The 9194-nt window shown below is 32.9% G+C and overlaps 1 long non-coding RNA gene across 3 annotated transcripts; it reads right to left on the bottom strand.

The window, feature by feature from the left end:
- Positions 1 to 484: 484 nt before the first annotated feature.
- Positions 485 to 2953, bottom strand: LOC127151286 (uncharacterized). 3 transcript variants are annotated; one of them, XR_007824141.1, is made up of 4 exons: positions 2538 to 2953; positions 2161 to 2438; positions 1865 to 1914; positions 485 to 1060 (listed from the first exon to the last, which is right to left on the bottom strand). It is a non-coding gene; the product is annotated as an uncharacterized LOC127151286 (long non-coding RNA). The 3 variants fall into 3 exon arrangements; XR_007824140.1 differs by having other exon boundaries at positions 2161 to 2431; XR_007824139.1 differs by lacking the exon at positions 2538 to 2953 and having other exon boundaries at positions 2161 to 2509.
- Between the last annotated feature and the right edge of the window lie 6241 nt (positions 2954 to 9194).

The following is a 9194-nucleotide window of genomic DNA, read 5'->3' as shown; positions in this document are numbered from 1 at the left end:
TTCTTTCGTCATCTTTCTTCTTTTCCTCTTCTTTTTTTTCTGCGATTTCTTTCCATCATCTTTCTTATTTTTCAATTGTTTTTCACGTTGTTAAATTCCATTGTATTTCTTCTTTTTTTCACTGCGATTTCTTTCCATCGTATTTCTTCTTTTTTGATTTTGTGATTTCTTTCAACCGTCTTTCTTTTTTTTTTCTTTTTTACATCGTTTAATATTTACATCTTCTTCCTTTCTGATTCTTTTTTTCGTCATTTAATCTTTTCATCGTCTTTCTTCTTTTCTTTTTTTTTTCTTTACGAATTTACATTTGGATAACCAAATCTAAATGATTGTGACACAAAGAATCTTGAAAAAAAATTATTTAGATTGGAGTAGCCAAATATAAACGATCGTGTAAAAAAAATAAAAGATCATGTATAAAAAATCTTGAAAAAAAATCATTTGGATTGGAGTAGCCAAATGTAAACGATTGTGTATAAAAGAATTAAAAAAATCGTGTACTAAATTTATAAAAAAATCATTTAGATTTGGGTCCCCACCCAAATCTAAACGATCGAGTAACAAAATTAAACGATGGAATTAAAAAGATAAATTGTAGACATGTCACACCCCCTCCCGGACTACCTGCTACCTTAGACCGAAAGATGGCGTGAAGCCGACGTACAACGTTATTCTGTACCTGTATCTGTCGACTCTGCTTAAAACTTTCATGTGATGAACTTGCCAATCTAGTATATAAACTATTGTACATGCCACAAAACACATCGGATCCTAGGCTAGTCAAACACAGCTAGTCAAACACATACATGAAGTGTACCTCAAAATTTACCAATTTCACGAGTAAACCTAAAGACACCTTAATCAAAATATAACCAACAAAATTTACACAACTACAGCTCCTAAAGCTTATACAAACTGTGGAGTATCTATAACATACAAGGGTGTGAATACATCACAACACAACAGACTTTATGCCCAACTCAAAACACGTACTGGCAATCGATAATGAAGCTTCCGCAGACTAAGGCAGTCTATCAGGCACCGGGAAGTCGATCTCTACCTGGAAAATGGGTAAAACATTTTGGAAAGGGTGAGCTATGGAGCTCAATGAGTGACTCAGTTTAAAACTATGAATTTAAAGATAAGAGCACGTGAAAACTTTACACATATAAATCTGTTTATACAAGTCGTAAATGTAAATGTGTAATAGTAAGAATAGCTTCCTTAAATACTCAGCATGTTCATCATTGAAATCTAGCAAGGCATATCAAGTATATCGAAGCATTTTAACTAACATGACGAATCTACGTTGTGTAGGGTACACCTAGTACAACAACGTTTACAAGCACTACGATGTAGTGGGGCCCGCCCAGCACTCCCATCGTCTTTGTCGTAGTGGGGCCCGCCCAGCACTCACGACAGCATCGTTGTTACGGAGTACACTCAACGTCAACAACGAAATCTAACCAGTGTGCACACGGTAATCTCTAGCCTCAGGCTCAAGATCTCAGTCATGTAGTTAATGAAAATTTCATAAATCATCATAAAATATTAAAACATGCCTGCTTATAAATTTTACACAAAGCTCGAACTTTACTCAGCTCTTTCGTGGAAAATTGTAGTTCTTAAAACAAAACTTCATACTAATTCATGCTTTGCTTAAAATATTGTGGTTTAAATACTTTCCAAACATTTAATATCTACGTGCTAGCATAAATTTCTTTAAGAAATCTAGTCTCCAAATGTATACTTGAAAATAGTCATGAAATTCAAATACCTTTCATGGCTTCGTAAATAAACATTTATCGCATTCAATCATAATAACAGTTATGGAAAATATTTCAAAGTTGGTTTTGTCACTCACAGTCTTGGGCTAGATCCTTGGTCTATAAGCTCGGTTTAATTCTTCTTGGCCTGCCAACAACCCAACCGAGTATTAAAACCTTAAACATTCTGGTTTCCTAAAGATATACATAACATGTCGCACCAAAGATGACGCTCACGAAAACAAAGCTTAAGAAATAAAATCCTATCTCAACAATTCTCTAAAATTTCCAGATTTCTAACATAAACTTCAAAGAACTATAACTTTCTCAATACTTAACCAAAATGAGTGTTCTTTATATCAAACTCTTCATTTTGAGATCCTCTAAAACTTACCTGAAGACATATAAATCTGATTCCCCGTGCATAAACACATATAACCCTCAAAACAGAACCACTTCCAGAATCGCGCGCACACGACCTCTTTAACTTGTTCCTACAATTTAACCAATTTTTAGTCGTTTTTGGTTTACAATTTCTTCATGAAAGTTGTAGTAAATTGAATAAGCTTTCCAACCATACCAAATAGAAATTCTAACTCCACCGATACACTCTGAAATACAAGAAAAACCAGAGACCTCCTGATTTCGAGTGAAAACCAACTGCCCTGTTTTCTTCATCAAAAAGCACCAAATGAAAATCCGAATTTGCTCCAACGTTCTTCATAAATTTTGTTTAAAAATGAGTTAACTTTCAGTAAATGTAAATCTCACCTCTTAATTCCTTTTGAAGAGTTCAAACCGAATTAAAAACCAGTGATGTGCAGAATGAACTAAAATTCAGCCATTGATACACTTTGCTTGAGTTCTCCTCCTCTTCTTCAACCTAAAAATTCTAGTAAAATTTCTCTTCTTCTTCCAAACTCTCTCTTAGAAGTTCTCTGAAAATTGAAGAAGGAAAAAGAACAAAAAAAATAAAGGGAACTTGGATGTCTTCAAACTTGGCGGTGAAGGGAAGAGAAGAAGAAGAAGAAAAGAGAAAATGAAATTTTCTTCTCCTTTTCTTCTTTTTGTCCTTTCTTTTCTTTCTTTTCTTTAATTAATTTAATAAAACTATTTAATATATAAATATATATATTTATATTTACACTTAATTTCCATTTTTTTTTCTTTTTTTTTCCACATTTAAAGAAATTAAACCAAGAAAATATCGGGTTTACAAGACATATCTAAACGATCGCGTATAAATTGTAGTCATATCTAAAGGATCGTGTATAAATTATAACCATATCTAAACGATCGCTATAAATAGCCATATCTAAACGTTCGCGTATAAATTATAACCATATCTAAACGATCGCCTTGTAAGCCATATCTAAACGATCGCGTATAAATTAGTCATATCTAAAGGATGACGTATATATTGAACCACATATAAACGATCGTGTATATATTGAACCATATCTAAACGATCGCGTATAAATTGTAGTCATATCTAAACGATCACAAATATATTACGCGCGCGTTATTGACGGCGTGGTTGACGGGACATTTTCGATATTTTACACGGTGGGCCTTTAAGCTTTTTCCGTTTTTGGAATTATTAATACACTAGTAGAAAAATGGCCTACGATGACAGTTAAACGCTGTCATTAAAAGCTTTCGTGACAGTTTTTTGCAGTCATTGATGCGACAGTCATGGAAAGTATTTTAGAGAGAAGAAAAAAAGGTTAAAAGACTTTCTTTTTTTTTTTTATAGAATAACGATAAAACAAAGTGGCAAAAAAAAAAAACATAGGAAATTTTCCTTATACATTTTTTTTCTTTCTCTCTACGTTTAAATAAGAGAAGAACAAAAATAAGGATTCAATCCCGAAGAAAATTACTTGTTGTATGAGGTGTGGATCATTGGGAATAAATCCCTACCTAATATAACATCCAACTAAGTTTTTCTTTTATGGGATTAGATTTAGGGTAAAGAAAAAAAAACAGACAAATAAATAAATAAAAATAAAAATAAAAATAATAGAACGAAAAAATTAACAACTCATCTTTTGTAGAGAAATAGGTTTCTTAAAAAAAATTTACAAAGATTCTCTAAATACTAAAATTTCTTTTTTCTCTCGTAGAGATTCTCTCTAATACAATTTTTTCCTCCCCTTTTTAAATGACCAAAGGTCCCTATTTATAGACCCCGGGATATGCCACAAATTAGAAAATTTTAATAAATATAAAATAAAATTAGATATTATGTAATTTTATTAATTTTCTTTTTTTAAAAAAGTAAAAATGAGATATTGAAAGATTTTGTGCAAAATAAATTTATTTGCTTTTTTCCTAAAATGATAAAGATAAATTAAAATGTGATATTAAATATTTTTGTATAAAATAGATTATTTTGTTTTCCTAAAATGATAAAAGTAAGTCAAATGTGATAAATTGATTTTTTTTAAGATGGATATTTTTGTTAATGATTTTTATTTTTCCTTTTAATAAAAGATTTTAAAAAAATAATAATTATCATAAGATTTTATATTATTACAAATTTTTTTACCTTTTTCTTTAAAAAAATAAATAAAATCTTAGCCAAAATTACAATTACCATATATTTTAGGGGTCTTTTAAAAAAATATAAAAAAGAGGCAAAATATTTACACTCTATAGAACAATTCAAAAAATGGAAAAAGCATAGAGGCCCAGCATGTAAAATACCAAAAATGTCCCGTCAACCACGCCATCAATAAACGTGCGCATACTATATTTGCGATCGTTTAGATATGACTACAATTTATACGCAATCACTCAAATATGATTACAATTTATACGTGATCGTTCAGTTATGGTTCAATATATACGCGATCATTTAGATATGACTACAATTTATACGCGATCGTTTAGATATGTCTATAATTTCTCTTTTTAATTACATCGTTTAATTTTGTTACACGATCGTTTAATTTGGTTACGTTTAAATTTGTTTACACGATCGTTTAGATTTGATTATTTAGATTTAGGGACCCAAATCTAAATGATTTTTTCTTTCAAAATTTGGTACACGATGTTTTTAATTCTTTTGGTACGCGATCGTTTAGATTTCTTTACATGATCATTTACTTGGTTTACACGATCGTTTACATTTGGCTACTCTAATCCAAATGATTTTTTGTCAAGATTCTTTAAACACGATCTTTTATTTTTTTTACACAATCGTTTACTTTTTTTTAAACGATAGTTTACATTTGGTTATTCCAATCTAAATGATTTTTTTCAAGATTCTTTATACACAATCTTTTATTTTTTTTACACGATCGTTTACATTTGGCTATTCCAATCTAAATGATTTTTTTCAAGATTCTTTATACACGATCTTTTATTTTTTTTACACGATTGTTTATTTTTTTTACACGATTGTTTATTTTTTTACACGATAGTTTACATTTGGCTACTCCAATCTAAATGATTTTTTTCAAGATTCTTTATACACGATCTTTTATTTTTTTTACACGATTATTCATTTTTTTACATGATAGTTTACATTTGGCTACTCCAATCTAAATGATTTTTTTTCAAGATTCTTTATACACGATCTTTTAGATTTTGCTATTTTTTGTACACAACGTAAAAAAAAAAGGAAAAGAAGAAAGACATGAAAAGAAATCGCAGCGAAAAAAAGAAGAGGAAAAGTAGAAAGATGATGGAAAAGCGAAAAAAAAGAAGAGGAAAAGAAGAAAAATGATGGAAAGATTAATCGACGTAAATAAAGAATTGAAAAATAAGAAAGATGATGGAAAGAAATTGCAGAAAAAAATAGAAAAGAAGAAAGACGAAATCGCAGGAGAAAGACAATGAAAGAAATAGTAGGAGGAAGACGAATCGCAAAAGAAAGATGGAAGGGCAAACCTCGAATATTTAAAAAATGGCTAACTTTATGGGCTTTGTTATACGGATTGTAAATAGTTTGGTGTTTTGTTACATTTATGTAAGTTTTCCTATATTTTAAAGAATAATAAAAAGAATTGTAGGATAAAATTAGATGACCACACTTAGTTTTGAAATATCTTGAATTGATGTTTATAGTAAACGAGAAGGTGATTTCCCTAAGTCTGTGTGAATGTGTTTATGTAGCATTGCCTATGGTTGTTACGGGGTTCCGAGGCTGAAAGAGGTTGTGACCGGAGATTCCAGAACCTGAGCCTAGATGAGGATGTGGATAGAGGATTGTGATATGGCTTCGGGCCTAGCATAACCCCTAGTGGGTGGCTCTATGTGCACATAGGAGCGGTATGTGTTATTGTGGTAGGTGCTAAGTATGCGTGAGCTTTGTTTAGCCGCATGTTTCCTTATAGATATGGACCACGTGTGAGCTATTCCCCGGTCGTATAAGTATGCTATCATGGTTAGATTTGGATCGGTTGGAGGTTGCTATCATGACGGGTACTAAAGATATGTGAGCTAGTTTTGACCGCATGATTCTTTGTCATGTACGAGCTATCTTTGGCTGTATTTTTAGATGCCTTGCCATAGTTGGATTGACTACAGGTTGTTGATGAACTAATGACTATGAGTTAATGACGTTTTTAACTAATATTTCATTCTAATGCATACTTACAGTTTTTCTCTTTAAGCATGTTTTACGAGTTTTACTTCTAAGAAACTTGCCACTCACTGAGTTTTTTACTTACATTTTTAATGTTTTCTCCTCCCTCCTTCAGGTAGCGATCAATCAAGGGCCAAGCGTTAGTTGAATTCTCGCCATCGATTGTAGATCTCCATTATTCTTTTTGTATGTATATAGTTATCTTTTGTAACGCATCATGAAGTGGTTAGATGTGGCAAGAGTGAGCCTAAGAACTTGTGATTGGGGAGATCCCTCGTTAGATTGAAACTATTTTGTACGGTATATCTTGTTGAACATGATTTTCTGCCTGAAACTCTGAAACTATCTGGATAAGTGAGTGGTGAGACACTTGATGTGTTGTGGACTTCTGAAGTTACATAAGCATATATAGAAGTGAAAAATATCGCCCCTTTACAGGTTTGGCTAACCCATATTTTAGGGGAGCTGCTACCAAATTTTTTATAGAATTTTTTAAAAGAATTTTATCAAACTTACGTTTGAAAAGGATTATTTTAAGGAGTAGATTCATACCACGATCTAGGTTAGAAGGAAAAACTTAAAGCTGGATGTGATAGGTAACCTGGCCAGAACATACCATTGTCGAATTTCCATCCCCCAGTGGACACCAACTCCACTAAACACTCTATAAGAGTGCCCTCCTCCTCCTTAGTTCATACATGCTTGGGGGCACAAGACGAGGTTGCCATACTAAGAATGACATATGAGAAAAAATACATGGAACACGTTAGTAATTTCACATTTCCACATTTACGAGACAGAAACGACTAGGAAACAATATATGACATATAATGTATGTAAAGCATGCACGCATTCATTATATATGAAAAAATATAGAGTATAGGTCATTTAAATTGGCATACAACCGATGAGTTCTAATTTAAAATTGTTTTAGCTAAGCGTTACACAACTGTCATTCAGTGAACATCACTTTAGCTAATTTGTCATGCCACTGACCACTCGTTTGTGGTCTCAATGTACTGAATGTCTTCTAGTGTGGTGGTCATGGTGTACGCAGAGTCCCGCTCGTCCACATCATCAATGTCGTTGCAATTTGTCATTTCTCTATTTATTAAATTGTGCAGCAAGCAACATTCTAGGATGGTTCGACACTACACTTAGAGGAGACAGTACAACTTCCCATGAAGTATTGCCCAACGATCCTTCAAAACACCGAAGGCATGCTCAATCACATTCCTTGCTGAAGAGTGTGTCATGTTGAGGTACTCCTTTGCAATGGTTGGGGCATTTCCAGCACCACGCCACTCTTGCAAGTGGTACTGTTGTCCTCTGTATGGGGCGAGAAATACCTCAGCATTTGGATAACTCGCATCGCACAGATAATAATATATTGTTACGAAAACCAATGCTTTACGTGCTTTAATATGTAAGTACAGAACGTCGTGGTTTGATAAAAAATTGTAAATACCCTTTAACACTTGGAGTCCGTTTTGTCGTGCAAGGGCATCATGTAGAATCTGCGAGTCTGTTAGGGATCCTTCCCAACCAACAAGGACATATACAAAATCCCCTTTCGTGTCGTAAACGCCAAGTACATTTGTGGCAATTTTCCACTTACGCGTTCTAAACATAAGGCAATCTGTTGTGGCACGTTGACCTTTATGTACGTCTTATCCAACGTCCCAAGACAATTCTGCAAGTTTAAACAAAGGCAATTACATTAGAGGCACGTACTGATACGTGACATACAAACCACTTCTACTATGCCCACCTCGAAGCACTTCTAATGTTAATCAGTGCAGTTGTTGTTACCGGCACATGTTTCTTTATCAACTCATTGTGGAGATACTGTCTCACCTAACCATACCACTACTAGAAAAAGACATTTTCTTGACGGTTGGTTTTTTCTTTTCTTGACGGTTTTTGGTAAAAACGTCAAGAAAGAGGTGGTTTAATAGGAAAAACGTCAAGAATTTTGATGAAAAGGTGGAGGGGAGGCAATTTTCAGAATTCTTGACGGTTTTAAACCGTCAAGCAATATGAACGTTTTTCTTGACTCTTATAAACTGTCAAGGATTATCTTCTAAATTCTTGACGTTTTTAAAACGTCAAGATTTATTATAAAATCGACATTCTTGACGTTTTCCAAACGTCAAATAATATGTAATTATACTTGACGTTTTAAAAACGTCAAGAAATATCGATTACATTCTTGACGTTTTATAAACGTCAAGAAATATTGATTAAATTCTTGACGTTTTAAAACGTCAAGAATTTTAATGAAAAGGCCGAGACTGAGAAATTTTAAAATTTCTTGACATTTTTAAAACGTCAAGTAAGAGAATTTTACTTGACGTTTCAGAAACGTCAAGAATTACTAAATTAATTGAAAAAAAATAAAAAGATAATTTCTTCTTTTTTTTAAAAAAAACTAAATTCTTGTAACTTTTTAAATAAAAAACTAACTTCATTTTTCTAAAAAAAATTAAATCCCCAATTTTCCCTTTCTTCCAATCTAAATCCTCAATTTTCCCTTCCCTTCGTCTTCATTGTTCGCGGTCGCCATCTCTCGCACGAACCTTCTCTTCGTCTTCCTTGTTCGCCATCACCCTAAATCTCTCGCACGAACCTTCTCTTCATCCTCCTTGTTCGCAAAAATCAAATCCTCTGTCGTGTTTCTGCTGAGCCTTCTCTCGCAATGAAGTCCCTTCTAAGATTTCGTCTTCCCCATCCACGAAAACTCAGTCCTCTGTCGTTTTCATCGGTTCACACCCCACCGTTTACCTAGTCATCAACATTTAGATTTACCATCGTTCTCCCTTCGTCGGTGTTTA

Source organism: Cucumis melo, chromosome 10, assembly GCF_025177605.1.
Source record: "Cucumis melo cultivar AY chromosome 10, USDA_Cmelo_AY_1.0, whole genome shotgun sequence".
NCBI classification, from domain to species: Eukaryota; Viridiplantae; Streptophyta; class Magnoliopsida; order Cucurbitales; family Cucurbitaceae; genus Cucumis; species Cucumis melo.
This window is presented reverse-complemented; position numbering and strand designations above follow the sequence as displayed.